The 14,433-nt window shown below is 48.0% G+C and overlaps 1 long non-coding RNA gene across 1 annotated transcript; it reads left to right on the forward strand.

The window, feature by feature from the left end:
• The first annotated feature begins 1,952 nt into the window (after nt 1–1,952).
• Nucleotides 1,953–13,760, forward strand: LOC122695093. The gene is made up of 3 exons (XR_006341309.1): nt 1,953–2,046; nt 4,533–4,639; nt 13,631–13,760. It is a non-coding gene; the product is annotated as an uncharacterized LOC122695093 (long non-coding RNA).
• The last annotated feature ends 673 nt before the right edge of the window (nt 13,761–14,433 follow it).

Raw genomic sequence — 14,433 nt, forward strand, 5'->3', positions numbered from 1 at the left:
CCTCCCCCCAGGTGCCACATTCCACACTCAGGAAGACAGGACTGGCCTCTCCCTCCCTGTCATCCCCCACAGGGCTGAGTGTACGTGACCAGGTTCAGCTCCTCTCCACACAGGGAGGGCGCTGGCTGGTCACTTAGCCAGCGGTGCTGCTCTCTGCCTCCTCCCTGACCCTGGGCTGCCTGGCCCCCATTTGGAGCCCTGTACCAAACCTCAGCCCGTACCACATGGACTGGGGCCTGGGGAGGGCCAGACACAGGGCAGAGAGAAAGAAAAATGTCCCACGTCTCCTCTGATTTCCCAGAGCCCACCGTGGTCTCCTGGGTGGGTCATCTGCTAAATTCCCTGGGACCAGCATCCTCAAGGGAATCGGTGCTGCCTCCCAAGGGGCAGAGACTCTGGGAGGTGGGATTCTTTCATTTCAGAATCCCTCGGTGAACCCTACATAGCCCTAACTGAGCGCCTCACGGCAACACTCTTGTACAAGAACTGAAACTGACTTCCTCAAAATCAGCTGTGGTTCAGGACACCAGCTATCTCGGCATTTTCAGTGAACAACTGCCATGCACCAGAGACTGACATGTCGGGGCCACATCCCTGCCCTCCAGGAGGGGAGTGGGCCCTTCCTCGGGCCTGGAGCATCCTCCCTTCTCACTGGCCTCCTCACTTTACCTGGATGCCAGTAACTCTGGTTCCTCTTTCAGCACTCAGCCTGGGCATTATCTCCTCTGGGACGTCCACCTGATGCACTCAGGCCAGACCAGTTTTTCTCAGCCACCCCTACCCCTGGCCTCCAGACTCACCCCCTGGACTCACCCCTGGACTCAACCCCATTACATGTCCCAGCTCTGTCTCCGCAGCTAGACAGAGCCTGCTGGCTGCATCTAGCCCCAGGCCGACGCCAGTACAAGTAAATGCTTAATGATTGTTTGCTGGAAAAGATGAAGAAAAGGGAGACCTCTTTTTTTCATTCAACCAATAATTACAGACTACCCTGTAGACTGTGCTTCTAGAACAAAACGGTCAAAAAAAGCTCCCTCCTCTCCTGAACTTTCATTCTGGGTGGGGCAGACAGTGTGATTCTAGGAGCAAGGGCCTCGTGGGAAGAAGCAGAGAAGGGAAGGGGTGAAGGGTGATGGGGGGAGCCATGGGAGGTGGGGAGAGAAGGTCCCCGAGGAGGTGGCATGTGGACAGAGACCTGAGGGAGGCAAAGAAGCCGCCAGATCCCTGGGGACCAGGCAGAATGTACAGCAAGGCCAGAGCCCCTGAGGAAGAATGCCCAGGGTGGAGAGGTGCGTGCTGTGTGCCAAGGGCTGGCATGCAGGAGGCAAGGCCTGGAAAAGGCCAGCAGACAGGCCAGCAGTCTTATCAGGGAGAGGGCTTAATTCTGAACCTAGAGAAGAAAATGGCAACCCACTCCAGTATTCTTGCCTGGAGAATCCCATGGACAGAGGAGGCTGGCGGGCTGCAGTCCATGGGGTCTCAAAGATTTGCACACGACTAGCACTTTCACTGTTTTCTTTTTTTGTTTGTTTTAATTGGAGGCTAATTACTTTACAATATTGTGGTGGGTTTTGCCATACATTCACATGAATCAGCCATGGGTATACATGTGTTCCCCATCCTGACCCTCCCTCCCACCTCCCTCCCCATCCCACCCCTCAGGGTCATCCCAGTGCACCAGCCCTGAGAACCCTGCCTCATGCACTGTTTTCTTTTATTCTGACAGTAAAGGGGTTCTGTTGAGAGGAAACCTGGGATTCCTCTGGCTTTCCAGACCAGGAGTCAAGGTAGGGAGCTGGAGATCTGATAAGATATTCTTACAAAGGCCAGGCAGAGAAGCTGGGGGCTGGTTCCAAGGAAATGTGCAAGGTTGCTGAGAAGTGTTGGGGCGTATCCTGAGGGCAGAGGCAGGAGGTGGGGCTAATGGAGTCACATGGAGAGGGAAGGGAAACCGGGAGGGCACCTAGCTTGGGGCCTGAGCCTGGGATTTCACCGCAGTTGGGGGACTGGTCTGGAGCCTGACTTATCTGATACCCTCTCCAGAAGGTCAGTGGTCACTCACCACCCCCAGAGTAATCCCTGGATCTGCTTTGGAAGAAGTCCTGGTAGAATGAGTTTCTGATTAGGTTCTACTCACCAAGCACCCACTGTGCCCATGTCTACCAGTGCTGATACCCACTGTCGGAAGGGGAAAGACAGGCTGTGTCCACGCTGGTCTTGGCCCCACAAAGCCCACAGTCAGGGCTGGGAGTAGGGACATTCCGGGAAAACCAGAATATGCATTTCCCAAAATTTCAACAGAGCAACAAAGATCGTGTATCAGCTCTATAATCGGGGGTGGAGGGTGTTTCTATTTTTTAATTCTGACTTGCTCCAGGCTCCACCAGTCCCAAGTTGGCAAGTGGGAAACCCAGTAGATTGAGGGAGGGTTGGCCAGGTTAGCCGAGTTCCCGGAAAAACTGCTTCTTACCCAGGGAGGAGGGGTGGTGGAAGGGTGTGTGTTGGGGGTGGGGGGGTACATTCTTGTGAGCAGCTGAATTCAGAGCCACTCTGGAGAAAGAATGCTGAGCCTTGACCCCTCCTGGCTCCTCTGGACTCTTCCTGGCTCTTCCTGGATCCAGCCGGCTACAGGATAAACATTCATTAAACAGAAACCACAAAGAATCCCATAACAAGGTGGGCTGCCAGACAGAAGCTGGGAACGAAGGAGTGCTGGGTTAGCTGGGGGAGAGGCCCTTTGCCCAGAGAGAAAACACCTGAGGCCCCATCCACACACACAGACCAGTAACAGAGGACAAAACCTCACTGGCTCTCTTGGGCGCCTCACTACCATTCTAGGCAGCACTATGGGGTGCCAGCCTCAGCCCTTACCAGGGCACCAGAACACCAGCCTGAGGCCTCCCAGACACCACCAGGGAAAGCTGGGGATCAGCCCTGGAGTCACAGGGCCAGGAAGCCCTCCCAGCACCCCTGCCTGGTCCCCAGCCCCCTCCGGTGGAATGTGTTGGGGTTGGGAAGGCGGTGGGGGCTTCCTTGGCAGGCTTGGTCCAGGATCAGGGCAGGGGCCCATAGGGACCAGAACATCCAGGGAAGATATGAGTCCCAGCTCAGTGAACTGAGGCCCCCAGCACGCTGAAATCAAGACCTTCAGGCACAGAGATCCGTATCTGGGGTTTCAGAAGGAAGGGTTTGAGTCAGGGAAGGGGAGGAGTCAGGAGGCTCCGGAATCCGGAACTTACCACTCCTGCCAGGCCTGCCGTTACCTGCTTCTTCCCGTAATCTTGACCTCTGAGAAATACAGTCAATCTCTGCTACAGGCCTAGTGAAACCCCTACACCAGTGGTACGGGAGGGCAGAAATCTTCTCGTTTCCAAGTCTGACCTGAGAGGTGTCAGCTGAGCAGACCTGCCGCTGACCACACACACTCACACACTCACAATCACACACATACATACACCATCATTCACTTACTGTCACACAGGTGTGTAGACACTGGCTCACTCACATACCCATACATATGCACACATGTACACACTCGAACATGCTCTCATACACTCTCCACGCTCAATCACGTGTTCACACATATACTCACACACGCACACTCACATGCTCACTATCACACTCATTCACTCACTCACCCACATATGGACACACCTTCACACATGCACACATGTGCATATACTCTCCAACTCATATAGTCACATACTCACGTGCTCACACATCCAGACACACTTACACACATGCTCCTCCACCCAAAGCAGCTCTGCTCTCGCTGGTTTTGCACACCCAGCTTCCCATAAAGGTTTGCAGAGGGTTCACCCTCTTCTAAAGCTCAATGACGGGTGCTTTCGCCCAACTCTGTCTATTCGCAGGTCAGGAGAGAAAACAGGAGATGGACTGGGCCTGCCTGAGTTTCCCCAAACTGAGACCAGCAGGCAGTTACCCTGGATCCAGGCTGCCTGCCCCCAGGGAAGAGCTGAGCTCCCGGAAGAGAAAGGGGTAAACACTGCAGGCTCCTGACAAGAGCAGGTGGCAGGCTGGGGACAGAGGAGGGACATGTATGAAGGGCTGATGGAGCTCGGAAGGACAGCAGCCTGAGTGAGACCTGGGATGAGAAGACCCCTGGGTAAACAGAGTGAGGACACCAAGGTGGCAGATGGGTGGAAAGTCCCAGAAAGGAACCTGTAAAAACAGCCCAAATGTACTGAGTCCTTACTGCATGCCTGGTTCTGTTCAAGTATGTAGCAAACACTGACTTTTTTAAGCCATCAGAGCTCCCCTAGGCTGTAGAAACTGTTGTAAACAGCAGTATCCCCATTTTACCCACCAGGAAACAGAGCAACTTGCTTAAGCTTCAAGGTTGGTAAGCGGCAGAACTGTGATTTGAACCCAGGAGGTCTGGACTTGTGCCTCCTGGTCTAACTTCTGTGCCAAAAGAGAATCAGAGGCTGAAGAGCTGGCGAAATTCAGACAAGGAAAAGCCTTTGCAGCTCAGGCTACTAGGTTTGATTTTTTCTTTTTTTTCCCTGCAGAAGCCAACAATGGTTTTTGAGTCAGGAGGTGACACATGCGGTGTTGGATGAGTCAGACCACTGGGAGCCGGGTCCCTGAAGCTGGGAACACAGGGCTGTCATTCCAGGTGAGTGTCCCAGCCCCTCCTTTACTCCTTCACTCTGCTGCCCCCATCACCCTAGCCTCATCCTCATCCTCAGGCCAGCTTTGATCAAGTCACACTGCTCACAAACCTTCAGCCTGTTCACAAACAAAAGCTGTGACTCTCAGAGTAGCTCTTAGATCCCCTGGGACAGCATCACCTGGGAAGCTTGTTTAAAGTACTGATTCCTCCCTCTCCACCCGACTCCTCTGGGTCTTCCCAGTGCACCAGGCCCGAGCACTTGTCTCATGCATCCCACCTGGGCTGGTGATCTGTTTCACCATAGATAGTAAGGTGGGAGGGGGGATCGGGATGGGGAATAAGTGTAAATCTATGGCTGATTCATATCAATGTATGACAAAACCCACTGAAATGTTGTGAAGTAATTAGCCTCCAACTAATAAAAAAATTTAAAAAAATAAAAAAATAAAAAATAAAAAAAATAAAAAATAAAGTACTGATTCCTGGCTTCCGCCCCAGGGTTACTAAATCCAATCTCTACAGGTGAGCCTACATTTCTTTAAATTTTGTTTATTCATCTATCTGGCTGCATCAGGTCTTCGTTGTGGCACACAAGATCTTTGCTGCAGGATCTTTCTTTGCGGTGCATAGACTCTCTAGTTGTGGCGTGAGAGCTCAGTCGTTGTGGCCAGCAGATTTAGTTGCTCAGGAATGTGGGATCTTAGTTCCCCAATCAGGGATTGAACCCATGTCCTCCGAATTACAAGGCAGATTCTTAACCACTGGACCACCCGGAAAGTCCATACATTTTTTTAATAAGTTTCCTTTTTCAGTATGCTCCTCCAGGTGATTCTAAGTCTTGCTGAAGTTTGAGAACCACTAGCCCAAGAGTGAGATCCCTCAAACTCCTGTTTTGAAACCACCTGGGAGATGCAGGAGAGACAAAAATAAATCAGCCCGGAAAAGCCTAGCCATAGGCAATTTACCTGCCAGCAGGGGAAGGCTCTGCTAGCATGACCACCGCTTGGGGTGTGGAGTAAGAGACACAGTTCCAGGCCCAGTTTTGCTGCTCTCTAACTGGATGACCTTGGGAGGCTCTGATGATCAAAGCCTCATTTTGCCCAGCTGTCAAACTGTCAAGAAGTATAAGAATCTGAGATTTACTCTTTTTTGCAATCTAACAAGGTAGCCTGCCACAGTTTTGTGAACTCTGGCAGAAGACATGAGATTCCCAGGTCAGAGACAAAGAACCTCATAACTCACAGTACAACAAGCCACTCAAGCTTCATATTTGCATTGATTCCTCTCGCCCTGCCCCCAACCTCAAGTTCCACGGGAACAACACAAAGCTTAATCCAGCCAGCTGCTACGTATGCAATGGGTTTGCATCACAGCTGAGAAACCCCAAGCTTTGGGAAACCAAGCCTCTCACAATGAACTACAAACAAACCTGTCTGATCTTTCCTCCAACAGAACTAGCATCATTTATACAGAGCAGTTAAATTTTAAAAAAAAAAAAAAAAACTTGCCTCTGCTCAAGAGGGAAGTGCTATCTCTATGTTCCAAGAAAGTTTACTACTTTTTTTAAAAATTGAAGTATAGTAGATTTACAATATTGAGTTAGTTTCAGAGGCACAGCAAAGTGATTCCGTTATACATATTTTGTCAGTTTTTTTCCATTATAAGTTATCACAAGATGTTGAATATAGTTCCCTCTGGGGGTGGGGGGGGGGGGGGGCGTTGTTCAGTCTATCAGTCATGTCTGACTCTTTGCAACCCCAGCCAGCCTCCTCTATCTGTGGATTTTCCCAGCAAGAATACTGGAATGGGTTGCAATTTCCTCCTCCAGGGGATCTTCCAGGCCCAGGGATTGAACCCGTATTTCCTGCATCTCCTGCATTGGCAGGCAGATTCTTTGATCACTGAGTGACCCGGGAAACCCAATAGTTCCCTGTGCCAGTCAGTAAATCCTTACTATTTATCTATTTTATATATGCTGGTATGTATCTGTTAATCCCATCCTCCTAATTTATCTCTCCCTACTCCTGCCCTTTGATAAACATGTTTGTTTTCTGTGAGTCTATTTCTGCTTCATATTTGACATATAAGTGATATCATATAATATTCATCTTTGTATGACTTATTTCACTCAGTATGATGTTTTCTAGGTCCATCCATGTTGCCACAAATGGCAATATTTCACTCTTTTTTTCTACCTATATATATTCATATCTATATTATCCATTCATCTTCTTTATCCATTCATCCATTGATAGATACTTAGGTTGCTTCCATGTTTTGACCATGAGAAATAGTGCTGCTATGAACATTGGGGTGCATGTATCTTTTCAAATTAGAGTTTTTGTCTTTCCAGATATATACCCAGGAGTGGGATTGCTGGATTATATGGCAATTTTATTTTTAGTTTTTTAGGGAACCTCCATACTGTTTTCCACTGTGACTGCATCAATTTACATTCCCACCAAAGGTGCAGGAGGGTTCCCTTTTCTCCACACCCTCTCCAGCATTTATTGTTTATAGACTTTTTGATGATGGCCATTCTAACAGACGTGAGGTGTAGTTTTGATTTGCATTTTTCTAGTAATTAGCAATATTGAGCATCTTCTCATTAAAAGAAGTTTGGTTTCCCAGAGCTTGGGGTTTCACAGCTGTGTGACTGTTGGCCATCTCTATGTCTTCTTTGGAGAAATGTCTATATAGGTCTTCTGCCCATTTTTTGATTGGGTTGTTGGTTTGTTTGATATTGAGTTGTATGAGTTTAATTTGGAAATTAAGCCTTTGTTGGCCACACTGTTTACAAATATTTTCTCCCAGTCCATAAGCTGTCTTCTGTTTTGTTTATGGCTTCCTTTGCTGTGCAAAAGCCTTTAAGTTTGATTAGGTCCCATTTGTTTCTTTTTGTTTTTATCTCTTTTGCCTTGGGAGCCTGACCTAAGAAAACATTGCTACAATTTATGTCAGAGAACATTTTGCCCATATCTTCTTCTAAGGGTTTTATATGTCTTGTCTTATATTTAGGCCTTAAAACCATTTTGAGTTTATTTTTGTTTGAGGGGTGTGAGGGGGTGTTCTAACCTCATTTATTTAAGTGTGGCTATCCAGCTTTCATTGGAAGGTCTGATGCTGAAGCCGAAACTCCAATACTTTGGCCACCTCATGCGAAGAGTTGACTCATTGGAAAAGACCGTGATGCTGGGAGGGATAGGGGGCAGGAGGAGAAGGGGACGACAGAGGATGAGATGGCTGGATGGCATCACCGACTCGATGGACATGTGTTTGAGTAAACTCTGGGAGTTTGTGATGGACAGGGAGGCCTGGCGTGCTGCGATTCATGGGGTCGCAAAGAGTTAGACACGACTGAGCGACTGAACTGAACTGAACTGAACTGATCCAGCTTTCCAAGCACCACTGGCTGAATAGACTGTCTTTTCTCCACAGTATATTCTTGCTTCCTTTGTCAAAGATTAATTGACCATAGGTGTGTGGATGAAAGTTCGTGACTAAAATATCCTTGAAAAAACAGACCAAAACAAAAACTGTCAGTGCTTCCCCGTTGCAGATGAGCACAAATGCAGATGAGATCCATGGAGAACTGTTTGTCAATACTAATGAGAAAATCAAACTTCATTTTGCATGGAAATTATAAACTTTAAATCTGATCATGTGAGTGAAAGTTTCTTGGAAAATGAGGGATAATTATGGAGGAGATAAAATAAGGAGGCAATAACTGGAGTCAAAGGTGTAAACTGATAAGCAGGAAGCCTTTCACTACAGAACTTGTGGGAACAACCAAGGGGAAGTATTTGCAAGCTGTAGCATGAACCCATGCCAACAGCCTGAAGACATTTAAAGAGTTCATACAAATAACCAACTAAGATCAGCAACCCAGGAAGAGAAATGGAGCCAAGTATGTGAGCAAACAGTTCTCAGAAAAGGATACACAAATTGCATTTAGATATATGAAAATATTCAACCTCACTCCTATAAGACAAATACAAATTTAGATTATCATGATTTCTCATTTTTACATGTCAGATTGGTAAAGATGAAAAGAATTGATAAGTTCCTATTTGTTAGGCATATGTGTCTGTGTGTGTGTGCGTGTTTTCACATGCACACACTAGTCGCTCAGGTCCTACTCTTTGCAACCCCATGGACTGTAGCCCACCAGGCTCCTCTGTCTACAGGATTCTCCAGGCAAGAATACTGGAGTGGGTTGGCAGTTCCTTCTTCAGGAGATCTTCCCAAACCAGGGACTGAACCCAAGTCTCCCACACTGCAGGCAGATTCTTTACTGTCTGGGCCACCAGGGAAGCCCTATTAGGCATATGGGGAACTGAAAAATCCACCCATTGTTAGTAGGAGAAAAATCAGTATAAACTCTATAAACGGTGATTTCCAACTTCCATCAAAATTTTAAATATAATCCTTTGACGTGTCAACTTATCTTACAGGTGCTTACCTTTTGAGTATATTTTTGCACACATGCAAAATGACATGACATCCTAGCATATTCATTGCAGTGTTATTTATAATAGTAAAAGGTGGAAACCACTAAATACCCATTATGTGATACCTTGATACAATAGAAACATGTGCAACCATCAGTAAGAATGAGGTAGCTCTATTTGGTACTGATAGAAAGATTTCCCAAATATTTTGTTAGATGAAAAATTAAGATAGCAGAGCAAAGAATATTATTTGCTACCCTTGATATATGTGCTCCAGGGAAGAACTTGGACACACGTCTATTTGTATATGCACAGGACAGCTCCAGAAAAATACACATGAAAGTGACAGCAAGGGAGGCTTCCTGGGAGGGGATCTGGGAGGCTGAAGTCAAAGAATGCAGGAGGACTAACATTTTTCTTGTCTATCTTTCATACTTTTAAGTTTTGTACTGTAAGGGGTTTCCCTGGATAAAACTCTCTGCTCCCAATGCAGGAGGCCCAGGTTCCATCCCTGGTTAGGAAACTAGATCCCACACGCTACAACTAAGACCTGACACTGGGCCAAATAAAATAAGTAAATATTTTAAAAATTAAAAATAAATTGTGTACTATATTTTGCAGGTAGTACTATGGGGTTGCAAAGTTGGACACAACTTAGTGACTGAGCATGTACACACCTCTTCCAAAAACTGCATATAAAGTACATTTGTTTAAAAAAAAATATTAGGCTTTCAGATCTGCTAAGAAATTTGGATGACCTGAGGCCCAAGCCTGGGCCCGGTAGGGCCTCAAGACTGCAGCACCTCTGGACCTCGGTGGCTGCAGGTGGCCACCCTGACCTGTGTCCAGAGCCATGCCCAGAAAGCATCATTCATTGCTTTATCCGTCTGCTGCATGTGTGCTCTGAGCCAGGCCCTGCACCAGCTGCAGAATACAGAGATGAAAGAGACCCAGGGCCATTCCCTGGCCACCTCCCCATATAGTGGGCGAGGTAGAGGTGGGGGGAGGGAAGCTCTGTACAAATACTCCAGGGCAGAGGCTAAGCAGTGCCGTGCAGCAGTTAAAATTAATCAATGACTGGCAGGACAATGACAAGCTGGCCTTTGAAACGAGACACATCTTGATTTAAGCACTACTTATTAGCCCGGTCCAATTGTTCCACCTCCCCAAGCTTCAGTTTCCTCCCCCATAAAATGTGGCCTGGGTTTGATTTACAGATCCACTATTTAAGGCCACATCATCCAAGGCCAGTTACTTGACCTCTCAGAACCTCAGTTTCCTCATCTCTGAAATGGGGTTAACAGCACCCAACTCAGAGTTTGTGGGAGATAAATAAAAATCATATGTAATATAATGAACGGTGCCTGGCACATGCAGAGCCTTCTATAGTTGATGGGATATAACACCAATAAGAGAATGGAAAGGGATATGACCCCCAGCTCTGCGTGGGAGGCTGCTCAGCAGACACAGATTTTTGTCAATGAATGCAGGGTGTTCTGGAGCTGAGAGCAGTTAGGTGCAGCTGGGGAGTACAGCTGGAGGAGAGAAGGAGGGAATCAGTGTGTGGAGGCTGGGAAGGCCACGTAGGGGAGACAAGCCCAGACCTGCACTTCTGCAGGGGAAAGAGTAGTGCTGATTCTAAAGCTCTCAGCCGTGGGGCTGAGAACAGCCACTGAGGGACAATTATAAAGGCCAAATTGGCCACGACTGGTCCCTCAATAAAGCATGGTGCGTGTGTGCGTGCTGTGTCACTTCAGTCGTGTCCAACTCTGTGTGACCCTATGGACCAGACTCCTGCCAGACTCCTCTGTCCATGGGATTCTCCAGGCACGAAAAATGGAGTGGGTTGCCATGCCCTCCTCCAGGGAATCTTCCTGACCCAGGGACTGAACCTCCATCTCCTGCATTGCAGACAGATTCTTTACTGTCTGAGCCACTAGGGAAGCAGTGGAATGAAGGCTTAACAGTGATGCTAACCAGCCCCCAAAGGGCCCACCCCAGCCCCTCCACCCCTCAGGGGCAATCTTTGCCCCTTCAAATCAGAGGTCATCTATGTTTATTTGGAAATGGAGCAGGCACTGGCCTTTCAGCTTTTCCAGGCCTGTTCGCCCTATTTCTGCGATCAGGCACAAGGCACTGGCAGCAGCTGCTTTTGTCCTCACGCCCCTGCCCCTGCTGGGCCATCCTCTCCACTTACAGTGTCCTCACCCTCTGCCATCAGAGATCTAACCCTACCCCTGCTCCAGTGCCCACTGTGACCCTCCAAAGATGTGCAAGTCCTGACCCCCAGGAGCTATGACTATGCATCTCACATGGCAAAGGGGGGTCATGCAGATGTGATTAAGTTAAAGATCTTGAGATGGACAGGGTATCCTGGATCATCTAAATGGGCTCAGTGCAATCACAAGGGTTCTTATAAGAGGGAAGCAAGATGGTCAAAATCAGAGACAGAAGAGGTAACCATGGAAACAGAGGTTGGAGAGATGCACCCTGAAGGAGAAAGGGGCCACGAGCCAAGGAACACAAGCAGCCTCTAAGCTAGAAAAGATAAGGAAACAGATTCTCCCCTAAAACCTCCAGAATGAACACAGTTCTGGTAACACCTTGACTTTAGCCCATAAGACCCATTTCAGACTTCCCACCTGTAGAACTATAAGATATTGAGTTTGTATTAAGATACTAAGTTTGAGGTACCTTTTTCAATAGGAAACCAAAATACCACTTCTTCTTTCAAGCCTCTGGGACCCCTGGCATCCTCCCCACCCCAACTCCTTCCCTCCTCTGAGCCTGTCTGGGGCTTTATCTGACCCTCCCCTGGGCTGTCTTCTCCCCACCTGGTGAGAGGTTGTTGTTGTTCAGTCACTCAATCATATCCAACTCTTTATGACCCTGTGGACTGCTGCATGCCAGGCTTCCCTGTCCTTCACCATCTTCAAGAGTTTGCTCAAACTCATGTCCATTAAGTCAGTGATGCCATCCAACCATCTCATCCTCTGTCATCCCCCTCTCCTCCTGCCTTCAATCTTTCCCAGCATCAGGGTCTTTTCCAGTGAGTCAGCTCTTCACATCAGCTGGCCAAAGTCTTGGAGCTTCAGCTTCAGCATTAGTCCTTCTAATGACTTTTCAGGGTTGATTTCCTTTAGGACTGACTGGTTTGATCTCTTTGCAGTCCAAGGGACTCGCAAGAGTCCTCTCTAGCACCACAACACGAAGGCATCAATTCTTCGGTGCTCAGCCTTTTTTATTGTCCAGCTCTCATATCTGTACATGACTACTGGAAAAACCATATCTTTGACTAGATGGACCTTTGTAGGCAAAGTAATGTCTCTGCTTTTTAATATGCTGTCTAGGTTAGTCATAGCTTTTCTTTCAAGGAGCAAGCGTCTTTTAATTTCATGGCTACAGGCACTGTCCACAGTGATCTTGGAGCCCAAAAAAATAAAGTCTGTTACTGTTTCCATTGTTTCGCCATCTATTTGCCATGAAGTGATGGGGCCAGATGCCATGATCTTCGTGTTGTGAATGCTGAGGTTTAAGCCAGCTTTTTCAACTCTCCTCTTTCACCTTCATCAAGAGGCTCTTCAATTCTTCATTTTCTGCCATAATGGTGGTGTCATCTGCATATCTGAGGTTATTGGTATTTCTCCTGGCAATCTTGATTCCAGCTTGTACGTCATCCAGCCTGGCATTTCACATAATGTACTCTGCATATAAGTTAAATAAGCAGGGTGACAATACACAGCCTTAATGTACTCCTTTCCCAATTTGGAACCAGTCCGTTGTTCCAAGGAACAATAAAAAACTGTTGCTTCTTGATCTGCATACAGGTTTCCCAGGAGGCAGGTCAGGTGGTCTGGTATTCCCATCTCTTTGAGAATTTTCCACAGTTTGTTGTGATCCATATAGTCAAGGGCTTTAGCAGAGTCAATGAAGCAGAAGTAGATGTTTTTCTGAAATTCTCTAGCTTTTTCTGTGATCAAACGGATGTTGGCAATTTGATCTTTGGTTCCTCTGCCTTTTCAAAATCCAGCTTGTAAAATCCAGCTGTTTAAGTCTAGCTTGAAGGATTTTAAGCATTACTTGGCTAGCACATGAAATGAGTGCAATTTTGTGGTAGTTTGAACATTCTTTGTCATTGCCTTTCTTTGGAATTGGAATGAAAACTGACCTTTTCCAGACCTGTGGCCACTGCTGAGTTTTCCAAATTTGCTGGCATATTGAGTGCAGCACTTTCACAGCATCATCTTTTAGGATTTGAAAGAGCTCAGCTGGAATTCCATCACTTCCACTAGCTTAGTTTGTAGTGATGTTTCCTAAGGACCACTCAACTTCACTCTCCAGGATATCTGACTCTAGGTGAGTGATCACACTATCATGGTTATCTGGGCCATTAAGATCTTTTTTATATAGTTCTTCTGGTGAGAGGTAGTTGGGTTCTTATCCCCTCTGTTAGATGGTGAGCTCCTTGAGGGTGGGGCCTGGCTATTAATATTTTTGCCCCCATCATCCTGACGATTCTCCATCCTTCCTTCCATCCTTCCAGATCTGCCCTGAAGGCTGATGTCTGGCTGCTCGGTTGGATCAGCCAATGGGAGGCAGCTGCAGGAGGTGGACAGGAGGGAATAGAGTGGCCAGGCATGCACTCTCCCCACAGGGCAACTGTGGTCACTGTCTCTGCAGAGCAGCCCTCCGGGCCGCAGCCCCACCAGCTCCCATCACACTGCCCCCTCCTCCACTTGTCCCTCCAGCTCCCATGCTGCCGTCTGGTTGCTACGCCATCCCTGCTCCTGTCCAGACCTCCCGAAATAGTTCTTTCTGGAAAATCTATTCAGCTGACCTCAAGAGCCATAATATCCTGTGGGCATCTTGACCTGCGCAGGTGAGGCTGAAGCCCAAGAGCAAAGTCAGTTGCAAGGGGCCTGGTGCTCTTGTGGACACTGACTCTGTCTGTCTGTCTTAGATGGTGACCCCACCTGGGAGGAGAGGCCCACAGAGCATCTTCCTCCACGCTCAGCCATACAGGCAGGAAGAAAAGCTTTAGCCAGGGGGGATAGCAGAAGGGGGTGGGCAGCTGGGGGAGGAAAGCAGCCTGACCCTCACCCCCGTCAGGTTTCCAGATCCCACTCCCCCCATCCTCCCACACTTCAAAAGGTCCCAGGCCACATTTCTCCTTGTGCTCCAGCCCTGCTCTGGGGAGCTGGTGGGGTGGGGCAGGCGTGGTGCCATGGCCCAGCCTCCTTCCGCAGGGTGGCCTTGTACCTGGTGCCCCTAGGCCTGGCCGGGCCCAGCACTCCTGCCCCTTCACTGTCCAGCATCTGAACTGCTAAGTGACTCACCCCGCATCCC

Source organism: Cervus elaphus, chromosome 5 (genome assembly GCF_910594005.1).
Source record: "Cervus elaphus chromosome 5, mCerEla1.1, whole genome shotgun sequence".
Taxonomy (NCBI): Eukaryota; Metazoa; Chordata; class Mammalia; order Artiodactyla; family Cervidae; genus Cervus; species Cervus elaphus.